Here is a 10,325-nt window from a genome sequence, read left to right on the forward strand (position 1 = left end):
TACCCAACTCAATCTTTGTTGATATGATTGGAAACTTACTAAGATAAATATAGCAACAATATATACCACATATCGTTATTAATAATTGTATGCCTATATGTTATGGTGTATGATACAATCAATTGAATCTTGATAGTCTATGATTGATATAGTTGTATGTCATTCAACGGGAAGGGGGTTCAAATCTTGGTCAGTGTATTATGTACATTGCGCTCATTTTTTTATTTTCCTATTTGGTGGTTGCCACGTGGGTATTTTAAATAAATGATTCGGGTCCATTTTGGGAGTATAATAAAAAGAAATCTTTCGGGTTTAGTTGCTAAAAAATAAAAAGTGGGTTCTTTTATGGGAGAGCTTTTAGGAGGAAAGGGATCAGTGGGCAGTTAGGGTAAGTAGTGTGGATTTATTAATTAAGTTTAGGGTGAGGTTAAGTAGGGAGAGAAAACTTGAGACTGCCGTGAGTGAAGAAGAGCCTTCAGCATTGGTTGGATTCTACCAAAGAGTAAGGAAGAAGAGTACGCATAGGCTAACCAAGAAGAGCTTTAGGTTGTTCTTGTGAAATCCACGTAGAAGAAGAGATACTAACCAATGATGGAAACTCATTTAGGGAACTAAATAGATATCCATCCAAGGAGTATCAACTTTAGCTAAGTCTATAAGAGTGGAAATAGAAGAATGAATTTAAAAGCTTACTCTTGCTTTTCTTCAAACCTTAGAAGACATTGGACCTTTCATGGCCAAGAAGATGAAAGGGGAAGATGAAACTTCAAGAGGATCACATTTTTTAGTCTTCTTCTTTTTATCTTGAATATCTTTGTAAATATGTAAAATAGTTTCTTTAGGCCTTGTATTTGGCCAAAACATTTTGTTTATCTTTGTTTTAAAAGCTCAGTAGCTTTTGGAGTAAAGTAGCGCACCATAAGACATGGTGTAAAGGATTGGTATGCCTAAATGGGTCCTTGAAGCCTTTGGAAACATGTCAGCATCAAGGGAGGCTCCCAAACATTGAACTTGGATGGTATTTGGGGGGGAAGGCTCTCATTTCTCCCCCTTGTCATGGGAAGCTTATAGTTCTTTTAATTCATTGAATGCTAGCGTACACCTTCACTTATAAACAAAGCAACAACCTTGTGTAATTCTTTAGAACTTTGTTGAATGTAAAGTTATTTTGCTAAAATTGCAAGACTACTCTTCCTTAGTTCTCATCTTATGAAATGTCTTCTTCTAGAGCTATTCATACCTTCTTCTTCAAGGTTGGTCTCACCTCCTAGAAGCATATATCTACCAAGACCATTTAACACCAACATCTTCATCTTTTCCTCTCTATTTGCTTTCGCTACTATCATTGATCATATGGAGTCCATCTCTTTGAAGAAGCTTCATCAACTCATCTTGAAGATCGTCTTATATTGAAGGAGCCTCCTTAAAGCAATCTCCATCATTTGGTATCAAACCTTTGGTCACTATCTTAGAAGTCTACAAGATATAAGTGTGTTAAGTTCTCACCCATTTTTGTTCTTGTCATTTCCTTGTTGTTTCATCTTTTCCATTGTGTAGAGTATGTTGTTTGATCCATGATTATGTGTTTTATATCTTGGAATGTTGATTCAATTTATTTGTTCTTCTTGAATCATTCCATTTTGTATGCTTAGGATTTCCATTTTTCTGTTTGAACATGTGCAATGTTTTGGGTTTGTGTCATGGGTTTGAGTCATTTTCTTTGACTTTATGATCCTATTATTTTTTTCCTAAGTCTTGTATATCCATATATGTCATCACATCTTTATTGAACTTGAAATAAAAATTGAAAACATTGAAAACTTAAAGTTATCCATTTTCTGAAATCTAGTGTCAAGTGTTGTCTGCACGTCAATTTTAAAAAATTAAATACAACCAAATAAGAGGTTCAAATGCTACATGCTTATAGTCGATGAAATTTGTTTGAGTCTACTTTCCAACAAAAAAAAAATAATCATCTCATTTAAAACTCTTTGGAGAAAGTTATGGATAAAACTCTCAAGAAAGGTCAATTGTTATCTTGGAGTATGCGCGATTTTTCGGATTTTGATGTTTCTAGGTTGAATTTGGGTTTGTTTGAGTTTTATGAATGTATTCATACTTGCTTTTATGAATGTATCCATTGAGTCATTTTTCTAGTTATCAAAAAAATTATTTGATTCCTTAGGATTTTCTATGTACACTACTTGTTTTAGCCTTGAACTTGAGTATGAGTTGTGTAAGAAATATTATGTTTGTTGTGTTTTGGAAAATAAATTGATAAAAACAGAAGATCACTCTTACTTATATTATTTAAACCTAGCGTCTAACCATATTAAGACTCTTGCACATTATCTTTACAAACTATTAGATGCCGATTTGAGAACAGATTTTGAAAATGCTATTCACCCTGCCCTCTTCCCTCTAGTGTTTTCCTTGTAATTTCACAAGCACAAACAATTTTCTTCCACCATTACTAAAGAGGTCGTTATCCACCTCATACAACGACTAGAAGCACGTTATCATGCTTTTGATGATTTGAGCCATAAATTTGACGCATTACAAAATCTAGTCATTAGATTCTTGCCTCCAAAAGCATAAAGTTGTCTTTAATAGCCTTACTCTAGCCCAACACCGTCCCAACAACCACCTAGTCTAGCCCAGCCCAACCTAGCCACAATCCCAACAGTAATAACAAGACCTTCAAAAAGAAGAAAACAATTATGTTGGATATATATATTATTAGCACTTTATGTTATTTATAGACATATTTTAAAAACTCTATGTTTGTCTGGATTGCCTTATAAAAATGTTTGTGGTGTTTTTCTGGTATTGTATTAATGTTTGTTTGGATTTTATTATCTAGTAGGCATTATCAATTTCGTATTTCCTTATTAATGTTTATGTTCAACCATTATGCTTGTCTGGTAGGTAAAGAATACAATCCAATGAACTAGAAACTAACATCCCATTTATCGAGAGAATTTACTGATGGATTTATTTGTCGGTAATTTCTTATACCTAATTGATGTAATTATTGACAGATGTTACTCCTCAATAATTATGGATATATTTGTCGCCAATTATTAAGGGAAATATCTACCAATAATTGCTGAAAAAAAATATTTGTCGATAATCATCAAAGATAGTATTTGTCAATAAATCACACCAACAACACTTTTACCAACGGATTTTTACTTGTTGGTAAAAAAAAATTAGTCATTAGTAATTTTTTTTGTATTAATTGTCAAACACTATAGTTAGAATTAAAGATCTATAAACTAAATATAACGTGATTATTCCTTTTATAATTTCTTGGACGAGTTTATTTATTTTTCTTTGATGTAGAATATTATTCTTCTTCTTTTCATAATGGAACAAGTTTTGTAAAAGATAATTAATCAAAATTAATCAAAAACATAACTTAAGTAAACATTTATAATATACATAATTTCAAAAGAAATTCATAATTTATTATATAAATGAAAACTCAAATATTACATTACTAATTTATAAATAAATTAAAGTAAACTTACCACATATTTGACTCTTTTAACCCATTTCCAAGTTTAACAAAAACTTAATTAGATCGTTTGGCCTTCATCTTGATTAACAAAACTCTTCTTCATAACCAAAGAAAAAAAAATACACGAATGTTAGCAAAAAAATCACATATAATAAAAACTTGTTTAAAGCCCTAAAAACGAGAGTCAAAGCAATGGATTAAAGAGAGATGTTGACCATGACCCTAATCAATGCATTCAACTTGATGAGTTAGCTCAAATGAGTGGGAAATGATTGTTTTTTTTTTACTCACTAGGAATGTTTGAATGGATGGGGTGGAGGGTCTATGATGGCAAATTGTACCAACCCACCACATGATTATGCCTTTGCCATGTTCTTTAGAAAAAATATGACAATTATAAAGCTTCCAAAAATTGTTGAAAATTGACACCTGTTCCACCAGCTTCTTCCCCTTATTACATCCATTTCTCACCCATTTAGTGCATTTTACCTATCAACTTCATTCCTAAACAACAAATCTTGTACTAAATTTATATATGAAAAATAATTTTTTTACACACGTAAATTTTTTACTTTCATCTGACAATATTTTTACTTACTCTTTATTTTATTTTTTTTAAAAAAATACAAAATTTTACATTTTTATGACTATTTTATTCTTATATTCTAAATTAAATAAATATAAAAGTGTATTACGATATCATTGTAAATTTACAAGTAATCAAGTTTTTTGGGATAATGCTGATTTTTCCTTCACATACAAGCCGACCATTTAGGTTATAGATTTTATTTTGCATATGGTTTATGTTTTATGTTATTAAAGAGAATTTTCGTTTCTGATGTACGCTTTTTTTAAACTTTATTTTCCATATAAAAGCTTTTTAAATTAAAATGATTACTTTTTAAGTTTAATGATTTTTTAAAATTTAACATTTTTCATTTAAAATAACTATCAATAATAAAAAAATACCTAAAAAATAAATAAAAGATGTCTATATAAATAAAATATATATATTTATATTTACTTTAATAATTATAATAATAATAATTTTATTATCCTTTATATCATAAGAAAAAAGATAAACACTGATGTATATATGTTTCCCCACTAGTATTATAATAATACAAAAAATTATTTTCTAAAGAAATGAGATTAGACTATTAAAATAATCAAATCTGTATTTAAACATTTAACATACTGTATATTTAGAACTTAAGTATAAAACTGTTAATTAATTGGGTTACAACCATCTTGTACGATAGTTTTCTCTGTAAAAACTATATATAAATAAATAAATAAATAAATAAAACCAGTTACCTAAAATTGGTTTATGTAAACTAATTTTAATTTATGAGAAAAAGTTAGTTGTTTTAAATTTATTCTCTGAAAATTATTATTTCATCGTGCCCTCAATGATTTTATTATAGTGTGCATATCATGTGAATATTAATTAACTTTATGAATCAACCAAAGCTTCTAATGGAAGTATTAAATTTAATATAAGATATTTAGGCATCTCATATAGAACCTGAATTGATTGGTGATGTAAATGTGTGAACAATCTTCCATGTTCGATAATATAACCCTAAAAAGATGTCTAGAAACTAGAAAGAACCCACTAAAATTATAATACTCATTAATTTCATTATATTCCGTATAAAATAAAAGATTGTGCATGCCAATTATAAAATTTGAAAATTAATTTTTTTACAACTGAATAAAATCGATTTTTAAGTGTAGTAAAATTATTTAAATATTTGAAACAGTAAAAAAAAGTAAAATACGGATTTTTGTTATATAAATTTATTAAATGTGAGAATATGATTGGTGAAATATTTTTTATTTTTTATTTTGTGTTAAAGATAGAATATATTGTGAAGATAAAGAGGTAGTACCTTTTAAAGCTTTGGATACTAAACATGTTATTCCAACTTTTCTAGCTTTTCCATTAGTAGTGGTTACGAGACATTGACACCTATTAAATCTTTGATACTTCCCATAAAGTAAGACTATGTAATTCTTTATTTTCTCTCTTTTCCTCAAAGACAAAAATATATTTTCACACCTATTACAAAATTTTTAATACTTCCCAATTGAGAAACTGGTCAGATATTCTTGTAAAAGAAAAATTACAAGAAAAACTCATTATTTACCAAACTTTTTTCATCTCTTAAGTTTTAGCTATTTTATACTCTCAATTCGTTAATTTACTGAAAATTATTTTTTTAAAAAACTATTTTTATAACAAGCAAAATTTAGTATGTGAGCGATTATTTTCTTTTTTTCTTTTTTGTATTGAGCATAAATCTGACCGATTAAGAAAATAAATTGTTTAGTTATTTTCGTTAGAATGAAAACTTGAACTAACAAGGACAACCATGCTTTCCGTGATAAAATATTAGAGTTGCATTGCTAATAGAGGAAAACTTAAGAAAGAAGAAGAAGCATCACAAAACTAAAGAAAGAAGGAGACATTTGAAGAAGACAAAAAGAAAAAAAAAATTATTATTTGACAGCAAGATCTTTGATACAAAATTGTGTTAGGAAGAATTGAAATAATATATATATATATATATATATATATATATATATATATATATATGTTTAAATCGTTGTCCCTATTTATATAGGATTTTTCCATTTTGTTTTCCTTCTTATTAAAACTTCTAATTGAGTAATTGAGTCCTTATAAGTGTTAATTTGAATCAATTGAGCCTCTACCATTAAATTTAGTTAGTGAGGTTAAGTTTGTACATAGGTGAGAGGTTGATGTGTGTATTTTTTAAGACACAACATGGTGAGAATTGAAACGTGACATGGTGAGACTGAAATTTGGTAAAATGTAATAATTTAATATTTATGTGGGTAAATGGAGAAAAATTATCTTCCCCAACAACAGAAATCATTCTCAATGGACAAAAATCCAGTAGGGGAGCTCTTTTGCATGAAGAGATTGAAGCAAATCCTAACATCCATTTTAGATTGAAGAGGATTATCAGAGGCCATGGAGTTCACGACATCAAAAGAGCCATCAAAAGAATTGTCAGAAGCACTAGAAGAACCATTTAACATTTAGATTAAACTGATCCGTCCATAAATTCTTTATCCTAAACAAACCCATCAACCCCATTTAACATTCAAATCAAAGCCCACATAATTGTTCTTCTTCAAGACATTCTCAACAAAAATAGTTAACTTTTTTCTTCTAATCTGTATTTTAATCCACTCACATTGGTTCCAAATCTCTTACCATACCCATTATCCTTCTTTGTTTTAATTTTCTCTAACTAATGCTAATTTTCAAAAAAGATCTCTTCTTTAACGTAAATCAATTGAAAAATTGGAACCAAAGACGAACGAAAAATGATACCTTGGAGTTGAAGGGCATTAAGGTAGAAGGTAAAGATGTTAGTTTCAGTGTTGCAGTGACTGAGAAACGATAAGAATGGATATTGATTTTGTTGTTGGATTATTGATGATGAGATCGGTGAACTTGTCCATGTGCCCCGAGGCTTTGAGAACGACTTCGGGAATGACGCATTGGCAATCCACCTCGAGCATGTTCTCTTCTAGAACAAAGTGCTACTGCCAAAATGAGAGGATTTTCGATTTCACGACACTGCCGAAGGACCATAGTCAAAGAGGCCGGCAACGCCGCGGTAGATCTTGAACGATGGGATGTAAAACAAACGCCACTCCAGGGTGTTCACCACAGCCTGCCTGAACACCTCATGGGTGTCAGAACCGCCGATGAGGGAGCGCTCGATGGACGTTTTCTCCAGCTTGAGCGCATTTAGGGTTTCGATGGCAGCGTCGATTTTCGTCTTGGGGGCGCCCGCTGCCTTGAGAGCGTGGGCGGCGTGCTTGTCGGCAAGGGATTTGCGGAGGGAGTCATCGGTGGCAGCCATGGTAGAAGATGATAGAGAGAAGGCGAATGTGAAAGTGGATGGAATTGGAAATTGAAGAAGGTGGCGGTGCAGCGAAGGTGCTACTGGCATTCTCACGATGGCTTCACGGTTGCGGCGTAGCAAGGTGGTGACGGCAAGACTGAATGCTTCACAACAGCTTTACAACGGCGACGCTAAGGTTTGCTCATGGAGGCTAGGGTTTCACTCTTGAGAGAAATTAGGTTTGTGCTGTTGGAAAAGATGACTCTAACGCAGCAAGAGTGATGTATCAAAAATTGGCCACGTCATCCTCCCACCGTGCAAAAACTTAACTCTGTTAACTAAATTTAATGGCAGGGACTCAAGTGATTCAAATTAGCACTTATAAGAACTCAATTAGAGACTCTAATAAAAAGAGGATTATAATGACAAAATTCCACATAAACAGAGACAACTAAAGGGTTTAAACCATATATATATATATATATATATATATATATATATATATATATATATTTGGTTTTCTCTTTTACAATTTGAATCATTATTATTTGTAATAATGCTTAGGATAGTTGAAGATTTCAAATCCATGTATCAAATTTTTCTACTCCTTTTATTTTGTTATTTATAAAGCAATGTTACTTATGTACCTAATATTTCTAATAGAATTACTATTTAAAACATTATGCTTTGTAATATATGAAGGGCTTAAATATTAATATGGTCCTTATTTTTGTTGAATTTCTTTTCTTTCCAATTAAATTTCGTTAATTTTATTTAATCTATTTGTTTCTATTAACATTGTTTAAATAGTTAACCACATATAAATAAATAGTATATGTCACATGTCATGATTTTTATATTTTTTTAATCTTTTAAATCTTTTTTCATTTTTAAAAACTGTGAACAGGTTAACATTATGCAACATGTCACTACTAATATTAATATCAATACTAACATTTTTAATAATTTTAATATTAAAACTAATAATAGTAATAATGAGTTTACTACTACTAGAACTAATAATACAACTAAACTAATAATGATGTGAACTTTAACAAAATTATATCATAATAACATAATTAGAGTTGGTTTAAAAATAATTGTAAAACTATTTTAATAAAAATTTCACTATAACATTTATATAAAAATTATGTTTGGTTTTAATTTAAAAAGAGACAAAATTAACAAAATTTATAACTGATTAAATAAAATAAAAAGAAATTGAAACTAAATTGAACATAAAACATATGACAGCCACACTAACATATAACACTCAAACTGATACAGGTCACTCATATTGATATGTGACAAAATACTAACTTTGACACATAGATATTTTTTTAAAAATTAAGAAAAAATTATAAGAATAAAAATAAATTAAAAAAATTAAGAAAAAAGTGTACTGACATGTAGTTCACATATTTTAAATTAAGTTGTTTCATATTTGAATGAGTATATGAAGCATTTTTTCAGAAATACTATTTCGGAAGCTTTGTACCACCCCAAACCATTTTAGATAATGTTTTCAGAAAGAATGGAATTAAAATAGATGATGGGGTATAGAAAGAAAATGATAGGGTGCAGGAAGCATTAGCCAGTAAATTGTTGGGGTGCAGTTTGAAAACCCAAATTGCAATGTCATCAAGCCACGGCCCAATCACAACATTATTAATAATGTGGGAATTGGTTCATGCACCTTTATAATAGGAACGTAATCGGAAATAGGCTGTTTCTTTCTCTCTATAGCCATTTTCTTAGTATGTTACACATTCTAAAATTTGGAAAATTTTTAGAAAAAATATGAATTTTAAATAGTGTAATTCAGATCTAAAATTATATTTTAAATAATATAACCTGAAATCTATTTTAAAAAATAATATTTTATTACATAATTTAAAATGTATTTAAAAAATATATTTTGAATTGTATAATTAAGAATGTATTTGATACACGTTAAGGACTGTACAATTTAAAATATATTTATTTAATATGTTTTCCATTGTGCGATTCAAGCTAAATCGTGTAATTTGAGATGTAATTTTGGATCGAAATTAAAATTTAGTTTATACAATTTGAAATGTATTAAAAAGTAAATATTTCACATCATATAATTCGGAAAGTAAATATATTTAAAATTGTATAATCTAGATCATATCTAAAAGAATATATCTTGATTGTGCAATTCAAAATGCACTTTCAGGATTAAAAAGATAGGTTGCACAATCTAAAAAATATTTCTTTTTGAATTATTATAGATTATGCAATTTGAAATATAATTTTAGAAATATATTTTGAATTGGATAATAAAAAATATATACTTTTTTAAATATATTTTATGGTGAAAATACATATAAATATTTTAGATTAGGTCATCCCTATAGGATAACCAGTATACTCATACCTATGTCTATACCTGTTTTTTCAGTTTCAATATGACTTATTTATTTCGTATAAAAAAGTAAAACTCACAGCAAAAAAATACAATATTATAAACTATTCCATCAAAAAAACATACTCTCACTTGTTTAATGTCAAATGCTTTTAAAGAAATTATAATTATATAAATTCCAAATCAGAATAACAAATACAAATTAGATAAAATTAAAATAATTATATAAAATATTACATAATTACACATAAATAAAATTCCATCAAAACCAAAACCTCTATTAATTTTTCAAAGATTAATGAAACAAAATTGATACGGTTAAAAAATTACTTTTAAAAATTATAGAAAATAAATAAATATTCAAGTTTAAAAAAATATTTTAAATGAATCTTTACTTTATCTATCTATCTATCTATATCTATATATATATATATATATATATATATATATATATATATAATGATAATAATAATTTAAATAAATTTATAAATTTTCTTTTCCATATTCAATTGAAAAAGATTGA

Source organism: Vigna radiata, chromosome 11 (genome assembly GCF_000741045.1).
Source record: "Vigna radiata var. radiata cultivar VC1973A chromosome 11, Vradiata_ver6, whole genome shotgun sequence".
Lineage (NCBI taxonomy): Eukaryota > Viridiplantae > Streptophyta > Magnoliopsida > Fabales > Fabaceae > Vigna > Vigna radiata.